This window comes from Camelus ferus, chromosome 1 (genome assembly GCF_009834535.1).
Source record: "Camelus ferus isolate YT-003-E chromosome 1, BCGSAC_Cfer_1.0, whole genome shotgun sequence".
NCBI classification, from domain to species: domain Eukaryota; kingdom Metazoa; phylum Chordata; class Mammalia; order Artiodactyla; family Camelidae; genus Camelus; species Camelus ferus.
Window position 1 is genome coordinate 2,455,445 of NC_045696.1, and position 9,757 is coordinate 2,465,201.

Here is a 9,757-nt window from a genome sequence, read left to right on the forward strand (position 1 = left end):
ACATCCCCCCGCCAGGGTGGGGGTGGCCTGCCTGCAGGACCTGCCTGCACAGTGGAATTGCGGAAAGCTGGCAGATGCTGGGACCCAGACCAGTGGATGCCCTGGGGTCACAGAGCCCGTGTCCACGTGCCATCGGGTGTCTGAGCCTCCCAGAGGCTCCTGTCCCTCCACTTTCAGCCCCACCTGCATTCCTGCTGGACCCTGAGGTCCTGGGACACAGGGCAAGTCACTGTGTCCCTTCCAAGGGGACGGCGCGTGGACCCCTTCCACATGCCAGGTGCTCACCACATAAGGGCGCATGTCCACTCCCGGTGGGCCTGTGGGATGCAGGGTGGGGGTGTTGCAGCCCAGGGAGACGAAAGGCAGGGGAGCCTGCCGGCACTGGCTCCTCGCCCTCCGTCCCTCCCTCCTGTCTGCTGAGTGAATCGCTGTGAGACCCTCTTAGGGGCTCTCCAGCTCTAGGAAGCGGGCAGCGTTTGTGATAGCCCGCCCTGGCTCCCCAGCTGGGCTGGCCCAGGAGGCCCAGGCTGACGCTGCAAGGTGAGGGCGGGCTTTTAGGTCAGATAGGCTGGGAGCAAGGCAAGGAGAGAAAGTGGGAGATGGGAATGGTGTTGGGGCTCGGGGTGCCTGGTGCAGGCTTTGCATCACCTGTTGTGACATTGGCTTCAGAGAAGGGGCAGGTGGAGCTGATCGCCTCAAGCCTGGGGACAGAAGGGCCGTTGGCGGAGGTAGGAACACCGGCAGGTGTGTGTGGAGGGAGGTGGTTCTGGTCACACGGAAGCAGAATGTCAGACAGGCAGCTGGAGGTTCCTGCCGTCCGCCGGTGTCTGCTGGGGGCACCCCTGCACTGGCTGCCAGCCAGCTGAGTTTTGATGAACTGTATCAGCTCCCAACTGGCTGAGCTGGACTTCTGAACTGAGCTTTTCTCCCAGGATCTGAGCCCCCTCCTGTCCCCACAGGGGCCGGGGGGCATAAGGTGGCTGGGCAGAGCCAGGAGGCCACACCAGCTTTGTGGACCCAGCTAAGAGGGGATGGAGGATTCGCGCTGCAGCTCAGAGCCAGACTTGGAGAATCATAGGCCAGCAACACCGCCGATGCAAACGCGCTGACTGCACCCCTGGGTTCACTGACTTAGACCCCCCGCGGGCCCGTGACAGGGCAGTGATGACGAGGCCAGAGCCATAGAGATGCCATTTAAAGGTTCGCCCAGCAGGCTCTGAGTGGTCCAGTGACTCGGCTGCACCAAGGTGCCCCCGACCAGCTTGGGGGTGCACACAGTGGGGCTAATCAGGACCCAGCTGGGGCAGGTGCACGGCAGGTGCACGGCTGGCGCAGGTGCTGCCTGAGCTCGCCGGGTGCCCAGCTGCACAGTGGGGGCCCCAGACAGCGGCCTTACTGCCAGCCGGCCTTGTCCAACGGCGGCCAAGCAGGAAGTCTGCAGTCGCTGTCACTTGCAGTAAGAATGAGCGTTGGCGGGTGGACCCAGCTCAGAGAAGGCCCCCAGGGGAGTCGCTGTCGGTGGGTGGGGAGGACTGAGGGCCCCCTCCCCCTCCGGTTCACATCCATATAGATTTTCAGACTAGTGCTAGCAGGGCTCTGGTGGGCTCTGCGGGTGTGCCTGCGGGATGGAGCAGCCTGGACACACGGGTGGGGCCGGAAATGAGAGACAGGGGAAACTGCTTCAGAGGGAAAAGAGAGAAGGGAAGGAAGGAAGAGACTGCTGGACATGGGGGCCAGGAGGGAGTGGTGGCCAGGGAGGGACGGGCGGCTGGCACGTCCCCTGTGTCTCCATGGGGGAGAAGCCAGCAAGGAGAGAGCTGCTTCTGGGGGCTTCCAGGAGAAGCCCCTTCTGCTTATCCTTTCCCAGGGCTGGGCAGGGAGCTTCGGCCGAGGTCACTTCACTTCCTCCAGAACACAGGCCCCGAAGCAGTGAGGGGCCAGCTTGTGAACGGAGCCGCAGGTGGCCCTGAGTGCCCGATGGCGGAGCCACAGCAGGAACCCAGAGCATGGTGACCTCCACAGAAATTCACTGGGCTATGTGGTCCCTTTTAATCCTTACAACCACAGAAGGGGGAAGGAACCGAGGCACAGAGAGGGCGCTGTGGCAGTTAGCAGTGGTGGAGCAGCGGGGACGCCACTGTGCTCTTGACGTCTCTCTGCTGTGTCTTCGGAATTAGATCAAGTCACTGCAACTCATTTGCTCAGAGCCAGATGGCCCCACGTGATCTATGTGGTGAATAACTGAGCATGTCCCCACAGGATTCTCTCTCTGGCTGCTTCCTGGTGGCCATTTTTGCCAGAATGCATTGGTCTAGCTTGACTATCTTTTCTTCGGAACGTGCCCTTGACCCTGGCTAACGTACTTGGCCAGAATTTTTAGGCCTTGCTCCTACCCTTGTTGGCAAACAGCTGTGGCTAACTGCCCAGACCAGGTTTAAAATATGTCTGAAGTTTTGGTAAATGGGTCAGTTAGAGACTTTCAGAAAACTGGTCAGTTAAGGGCATTTTGTTAATTGGCTCTTAGAGCATTGATTTCCCGTGTCTTGATCCAGACTCTTTTCCCAGGATGCACCAAAGTGCTTGCTTGCGTCAGTCTGCCGGGATGGCAGAGAGAGGTGATGTCTGTGGAGGGTCCCAACGGTGGTCCTGATAAGTGTCCACAGACACCCCACAAGGCTTCCTGGGCTCGTTTGGGGTGGGGGGCTCCCTAACCCAGGGGACAAGGGGTCACACGCATGACCATCGCCTGGTGTGGGAGGGTTGCCCGTAGGGTGGCAGGGCCCCAGCCGGCCCACCACCCGAGCCTGGGCTCCTGAGCTCTCTCCCAGGGGCTCCGGGTGGAGCTCAGTGGATCTATACTCAGCCCCTGTGAGGCAACCCGGCTGCCGGAACCCAGGCCGGAAGTGCTGGCTGGACACAAGCAGCTGCTGGCTCCAGCCTGGCAGGACACTGCGGGAGGGGAGCAGACAAGTGTGGGCCCCCACGGGCCCGTGACAGGACCAGGATCGTCGCAGGTCAGCAGCTCAGACGCCAGTGGGAGCCCTGGGGCTGGACAGCAGGTCTGGAGGCAGATGCACAACTTCTGGACAGGGAGGGACAGGAATAGCAAAACCAGAAACTCCAACAACAAAACAACCACCACCAACCACTCAAAATAAGTCTGCAAACACAAATCTAAAACCCGAGAAGCTCTTCTTATGCAAGGGACAGTCATAACCATTTTTAAAAATCAAAAAAAAAAAAAAAAAAAAAAGAGAGAGACAGTCATGGTGCAAAAGTCTGAGAATGTGTTAAATGTCACTGAATTGTACGTTTCAAAACGGTTAACTTTGTGACTGTGGATTATACCTCATTAAAAATTTTTTTTTAAATTAAAAAATTTTCATTTTATTTCTTAATTTTTATTTTTTGATTGAAGTATAGTTGCTTTATAGTGTTGTGTTAATTACCTTATTAAAAACAAAAAGAAAAAGAAAAGGAAGAGCCAACCAAATGCATTCTCAGAACACGCGTTCGCTCAGACGGAGTTAGGTTTATGGAGGTGTCAAACAAAAACTCCCAAATAACCTGTGATGCTCAAAGGAATAAATGAAGGAACAACACCCACTCACGGAAACTGTGAAATCCAATTGGCAGACACAGAGCAAGAACAGTGGGGTAAGGAAGCGGCAGATCTTGGAAGTGGAAAATGCAGTCATGGAGACAAAAATCTCAAAAGAGGGGAGAGGAGTACTGAAGTAGAAGGAGAAGAACGGAGGAGTCTGCCGGAACCCAAGGCAGGGAAAAGAGGTGATGGTGTGAGCCGTGCCCGTGAGCGCGCGCACGGCCGCGCACGCGCACACGCGCGCAGGAGAAGCTCAGCGCTGCGGCTGGTGCACAGCTGCCCACAAGGAGCCCCGGGCGGCCAGCTGAGGGGTGTAGACAGCCCTCAGACCCCTGGAGAGACAGAAGCAGCAGAGCCTGGGTGCCCAGCTCGGAACTGGACGTCGGAGGTGGCTCAGGGTTCCAGACACGTGTTCAGGGTGTGGAGAACGAGGAGGAGCTCTCGGACGCCGCCGGCAGAAGGGCTGGGGTCTGTCCATGGGCAGGACAGCTGGACGGAAGCAGTGCCCAGCAAGCCGGAGGGAGACGTGGGAGGTCACCTGACGGCTGTGAGGGAGGCAGAGGGAGAAAGGGCAGCCAAGGTGTGGGATAGAGACTGGGGCAGGGGGTCCCCTGACTGGGCCTGGGTGGTTTAAAGGTAAAATGAAGTTTCTGGGTGACAGCTCCAGGATATGGATCATGCAGGAGAGGGGTGCATCGCCCCCACCTGCCTCACCCAGGTCCTTGGGGCCCATGGCCTCACCTCCCCCTGCACTGACAGGTCCACAGGGATGCAGACGCCCCCACCCCCACCCCCAGTCTGCACTCAGGGGAGACACCCCATGGGGACCCTGCCTAAGCCTTTGTCAACTCGGGGTCCTGGTCTGCTGTGGGGAACGACCTTGAGGAGGTGAGACCCAGCAGGGCCAGAGGGAGGCTACTGCCCCCATCAGCCAGGCTGCTGGCCTGGCACGTGGGTGGGGGTTGTATGGACACGCAGAAGCCAGTCTGCGGCAGCATCTCCCCCACAATCCCCAGGGCTGGGTGAGCAGGCCTCGGATTACAGAGTGACAGTGCGATTCCTCCAGAAGCCTCCCGTCTCTGCCCTCAGTGTCGAGCAGGCCGCCCCAGGCAGCTACCCAGGGTGGGGTCCCATCCCTGGAAGACCAGGGGCTCCTGTGGCCCAGGCCCGAGGGCAGGGCCCACTCCCTCGCCAGGAAAGCAGGGTGGCCTCCACCCTCGTGTCTCCAGCGAGGATCCTGGGGGTGGGCGCCTCCAGCACAGGGCTGGGAATTCATTCTGTCCTTGGAACCGTCCTGTCCTCAGGGCTGGGACAGCAGCAGGCCTGACCCTGGAGACTTCGACCCATGAGGTCATGCCCCTGGCCTTGCTGTCCACACGTGGGCTGTCCGGTGACCACGAGTGTCAGCAGCTGACCCTCCCCCCCAGCCCAGGGCCCTGGCATCAGGGAGCACTTCCATCAGTCAGTGCCAGTGCTGGGCTGTGTCCCCGCAGGCCTGTCTGCCCACGCGCTCTGCCATCTCTGGTCTGGGGATGAAACTGACCCATCCCTATCCTTCCCGAAGGGTGTCCTCCTCCTGAAGGGCACCAACTCCAGGGTCTGCAGTACCGACAACCCCTAGGTTTAAGGGTGTCACTGCCCAGATGGCTGCCCCCTCTGGCTCCGGACAGGGGACCCACAAGTGAGCGCTGCTGCCTCCATGGCACCCACGGGGAACCAGGCCCCCCACCTTACACAGCGAGCTGGGCACCAACTGGAGACCCGGGCACCTGTGGGCTCTCTGAGCCTCGGTTTCCTTGTCCGCAGGTGGGGAGGGGCAGTGCTACGCAGGTCACTTGATGTCATCTGCAGCATTTGATGAGTCCTTGTTATCAGCACGGATGAGAAAGTCCCGCTCCCAAGGGCCAGCGCTTTGGGAGCACAGTGCCATGGGCTTCCCGCCCTCCCTGGGCCCAAGGTGGCCACATGACCACCTTCCCCTGAGCGGCACCAGGCCCTGTGTGGCCCCATCCATGCCTCGCCACTCCCTCGGTGGGACTAGGGACCTCAGCTCCCTGAGGGCTCACTGGCTGCCAGACTGCACCTCCTATGCTCAGTACTGACACCCCAGCGTGGCCGCTGCCTGCAGGACAGGCCTCCCAGCGACAGCACAGGTGAGCCCGGGGCTGTGGGCAGGCAGGGGTTTATCTGGTTGCCAGAGGCTTCCAGGTGGCACCGAGAGTGTTTGCTCTCATCAGTTCTTCCAGAAACAGGGGAGCAGAGTGCTGGGGGTGGGGGTGCAGGCCGGAGGGGAGAATGTTCCCCACTCTTGGACACGCCGCGTGGGTTTGGCTGGAGGACCAGCGTGCCCCGCGGACTCACCCTGAGCCCACGTGCATTTCCTGAGTGGCCACGCGACTCTGGCTCTGGGCCCAGAGCTCTGGCTCGTGTCCACTGCTGCCCTTCCTGAGCAATGTCCTTGGGTGCCGAGGGGAAGGGGCCGATGGGCTGATGCCCTGGGGACCCACAGGCTCCAGCTTAGGTAGTGGGGCCCCAGGCCACAGGGCTGCAGAAATAATATTCTCTTTGACTCACCCTCAGCACCGCGGGGCAGTCAGATCTCATGTTTCTGGGCAAACGGAGGGATTCCATGTTTGAACAGATGATGACCGTGCAACATCTACGTGCTGTAAAGTTTTCCTTTTAGAACGGTTTCCCCGTCGTGGGAATATTAGGTTGAACTGTAATAGTTTTAAGTGGGAACCTCTGGGGGAGGGGCCCTTCTGTGTCCTCGCTCCAGGGCGGGAAGGAGGCTGGAGGACAGGCCCCCGCAGCGAGGGGTACCCAGCTCCGTCCGTCCCCTGCTGCGGCCCCCACGCCCCTTCCCTGCCGGTTCCTGGGATGGCCCGGATGCCTTTCTCCTCTGGCCTTCTTATCAGCTCATCGTCCATTTAGGTAATGACACTTCCTGCCGGTTAATCGCTGCCAAAATGAAGGCAGCTCCCCACGTCTGGCCAGAGGGTTGCAGAAGACTTCCTATCTGGGGAATAAAAAAGAGCGCGGCTCCCGGAGCGTTCAGGAAGGGGAAAGCCCTGGCTTCCTGGCAGGCGATGGAACAAACAGGGGACACTCTTGTCCTGGAAGCAGCTGAGCGCACGTGTAAGCGCGCGGCCTCCCCCACGGGGAGGCCGGCAGCCAGGGCCTCCCCCGCCCGCAGGCGCCCGTGCTCTGTGGCGTCGGGGGGACGCTCCCCGCTGCGGCCTTGACCACGGCCTCCTGACTGATGCCTCCCTTCTCAGCCTCTCAGGGCACGTGGGGTGCCGGGCCGGTGAGCCCCCAGGCCCCCTCGCCGGGCGTGGCGCTCGGGCCAGACCACTGCCCCACGGCTCCACTGCCTTGCTCCGGGTTGGGCCCATGCCCTGCCCTGGTGGGAGCCCGGAGGCCGAGCCAGGGAGCAGTGGGGCTCCTTCTCCCTTGCGCCTGCAGCCGCTTCTCCTCCAGCAGCTTCTGCGCCTCTCTGTAACCGCAGCTTCTGCAGCCTGACCTGGGCCTTGGTTACACCCTCTCCTCCTGTCCCTCCACCCTGGGGCAGAAGCAGCCTGTGGCCAGCACTACTGGCAGCCCACCCAGGTCCCTGCGCGCTTGGCATCCTGTACGCGCTGCTGGCTGCCAGAAGGCCCCCTCTGCTCACAGGAGCCCGACGTGCTGGGAGGTTGACGCCCTGGGAGCCCCTTGACTATGACCCATGACAGTTGGAGGGTAATCCCTTTCCGGGTGGTGCAGCCTAAGGTGTGTCCCTGGTCTCCAGGTGGGCCCGTCTCCCGGGATGTGTTGACCCTGCCTTCCAGTCTGTCTCAGGGTCACCGCCCACGTAAACGATCCCTGAATCCTGTCTCAGCATTTGCTTCAGGGGGCCCACCCAAGCAAGCCTCCTGCCCCGGCCTCACCACCCCCTGCACGGCCCTCACCCCGCCCCTCCTTCTGGATCCCCAGGAGCGTTGTTGCCCAGGCAGAGGGTGGACCTGGCTTGCCCTCTGATTGCGAGAGGAGGGAGGAAGGCAGAGGCAGAAAGGGGAGTGTCGGGGGTGTGGGCAGGCTGGGCACCCACTGCGCTGACCAGCCCGAGGGCTGGGGCTTTGGCTGGCGTCTGAGAACTGGTGCAGCCCCCTAGGCGGGGGACAATGGAGCCTGCTGGTTACATAAAGGGCTCCTTACATAAGCAGCATGAAGCTACAGGAAAAGCCCCGGGCAAGTCAGAACAACCACAGACGGGCGGGGCGCCCAGGACAAACCCGGAAAGCGGTGAGTAAGCCGGTGGAAAGCCCCAGCCCCGCAGGAAAGGGATTCTGGGAAGGGCAGCCCTGGAAGAGAAAGTGCTTGGACAGACAGATGCAGAGGCTACTGCACACTCCCAGGGCGGAGCCACCGGCCCAGCACCGGCCTGCAGGGTCCGAGCCTCCGGGCCGGCCACCCAGTCCCTGCCCCTCTGGCCCGGCAGCCCCTAGCCTCCGTGCTGTGGTCATCCCCTGGCTGTGCACGCGTGCACCTGGGGTGGGAGCCTGCTGCAGGCCTGGTGCCTGCTCTCATGGCTGGGGCGGGGAGGGAGCCTCTTGTCTGCTCTGGCCCCCCCCTTCATGCTTGGATCTAGGGTCCACTCAGGTGACCCAGGATAAGCCCCTCTTGGGCTCTTAGCTCAGTCACCTCTGCAAAGCCCCTGCTTCCAAAAGAGGTCACACAGGCAGATTCCGAGGGTCAGGATCCAGGCCTTTTTTGGGGACCACCATTCATCCCACGCTGGTTGGCACGGGAAGGTGCCCCTGGCTCCTGGAGGCACGGCTCAGGGCGGAGCTGGCAGCCCCGGGCCCCGCCTCCACAATCAGGGCTGCGGCCCTCGGAACCCCAAACACGTACTCTCTGAGCCGAGTTAGGTCATCTGCACCCAGCTCCCCCACCCCTCCCTGTCCACCTCAGAGATTTTCTCAGAAGGGTCTCGGTAGCGGGGTACAGAGCCTCATGCAGACCCCCACCTCCTCCCCCCGCTGCTCACCTCCCCTGTCCTGGTGCCCAGGACAGGAGAACAGGGGTACCCAGACCTGCTGTGGGTCTCAGAGGCAGAGAGGATGGGGTGCGGGCACAGAAAAGGGGTTGAAAGAGAGGGAGAGGGGCCCAGGGCTCCCTCAGAACCCTAGGGCCTTAATCCAGGCCGCGCCTGGCCCTACCCCCAGCACGGGCCCCTCCCCGCATCACCAGGCCCCTCCCACTGGGGCCCCTGATGCCAGGGCCTTGCCACCCAGCTCTTCCCCGCACCACTTTACTGGGGCCCCAGGGAGCACCCGCCAGCTCCCAGGTCTAATGGGGAAACTGAGGCCCGGAGCAGGGTGTTGTGCTTCCTCCGTTGCTTTGGTGGGGGCTGTCGGGCCTTAGCCTCAGCTGTGCTCCCTGCTGGGAGCTGGTGCCCCCCTCCCCCACCGTGGCCCCCAGGCCCTCCCCTCTGTGGCTGTCCCGGGAAAGCAGGTGCATAAAAATAGCTCCCTCTTACCAAGCCGCAGACCTCTTTTTTGGGAAGCCAGGCCCCATCTTCCGGCTTCCTGGGACACAGCCCCAGACACACGGAGAGATGGGCGGCTTGTCCACACTGGCCCAGCTGTCCACTGAGCAGCTGGCCATGCCCGCCCTCAGCTGCTGCGTGTCCTGTGGGGCCACTGCCCCTCCTGCCTCCTGCCCTCTCTGAGGACCCGGTGGGCACCGAGCACATGACCTGCTGGCCTCACGCTGTCCCATTTTAGAGCAGTATTTTCACCCAGGGCGGTGTCACTGGTCATTCAGCTGCTGGTCATCCGGAGGCCCCAGAGGCCTGGGGGTGGGGAGAGCCCAGGCTTGGCCTTGGGGGTGCACCACCCAGCGAGGGGCAGGGACCCCCCCCCCAAAACACCCACTGACTTCAGCCCTTTTTTTTTCAAAGCCAGGAGGGAGTTTGGCCATTTTTATACCCAGCAAGTGGCCAGATGTAGAATATTCTCAGGGGACTTAAAAACGACCCAGGATGGGAAGTGGGGGTGCTCACAGGAGCTCCAGGGCCAGCTGAGCAGACCAGGCAGCCTGGGATTTCCAGCTCTGTGTGCAGGAACCCGCTCCTGTCCCCCCGCAGTGGAGGGACACAGGACCCCAGGATGC

The 9,757-nt window shown here is 61.7% G+C and overlaps 1 long non-coding RNA gene across 1 annotated transcript; it reads right to left on the reverse strand.

Moving 5' to 3' along the window:
- Positions 1-2,943: 2,943 nt before the first annotated feature.
- On the reverse strand, positions 2,944-9,522 carry LOC116668890. The gene is made up of 3 exons (XR_004326137.1): positions 9,123-9,522; positions 6,179-6,270; positions 2,944-4,149 (listed from the first exon to the last, which is right to left on the reverse strand). It is a non-coding gene; the product is annotated as an uncharacterized LOC116668890 (long non-coding RNA).
- Between the last annotated feature and the right edge of the window lie 235 nt (positions 9,523-9,757).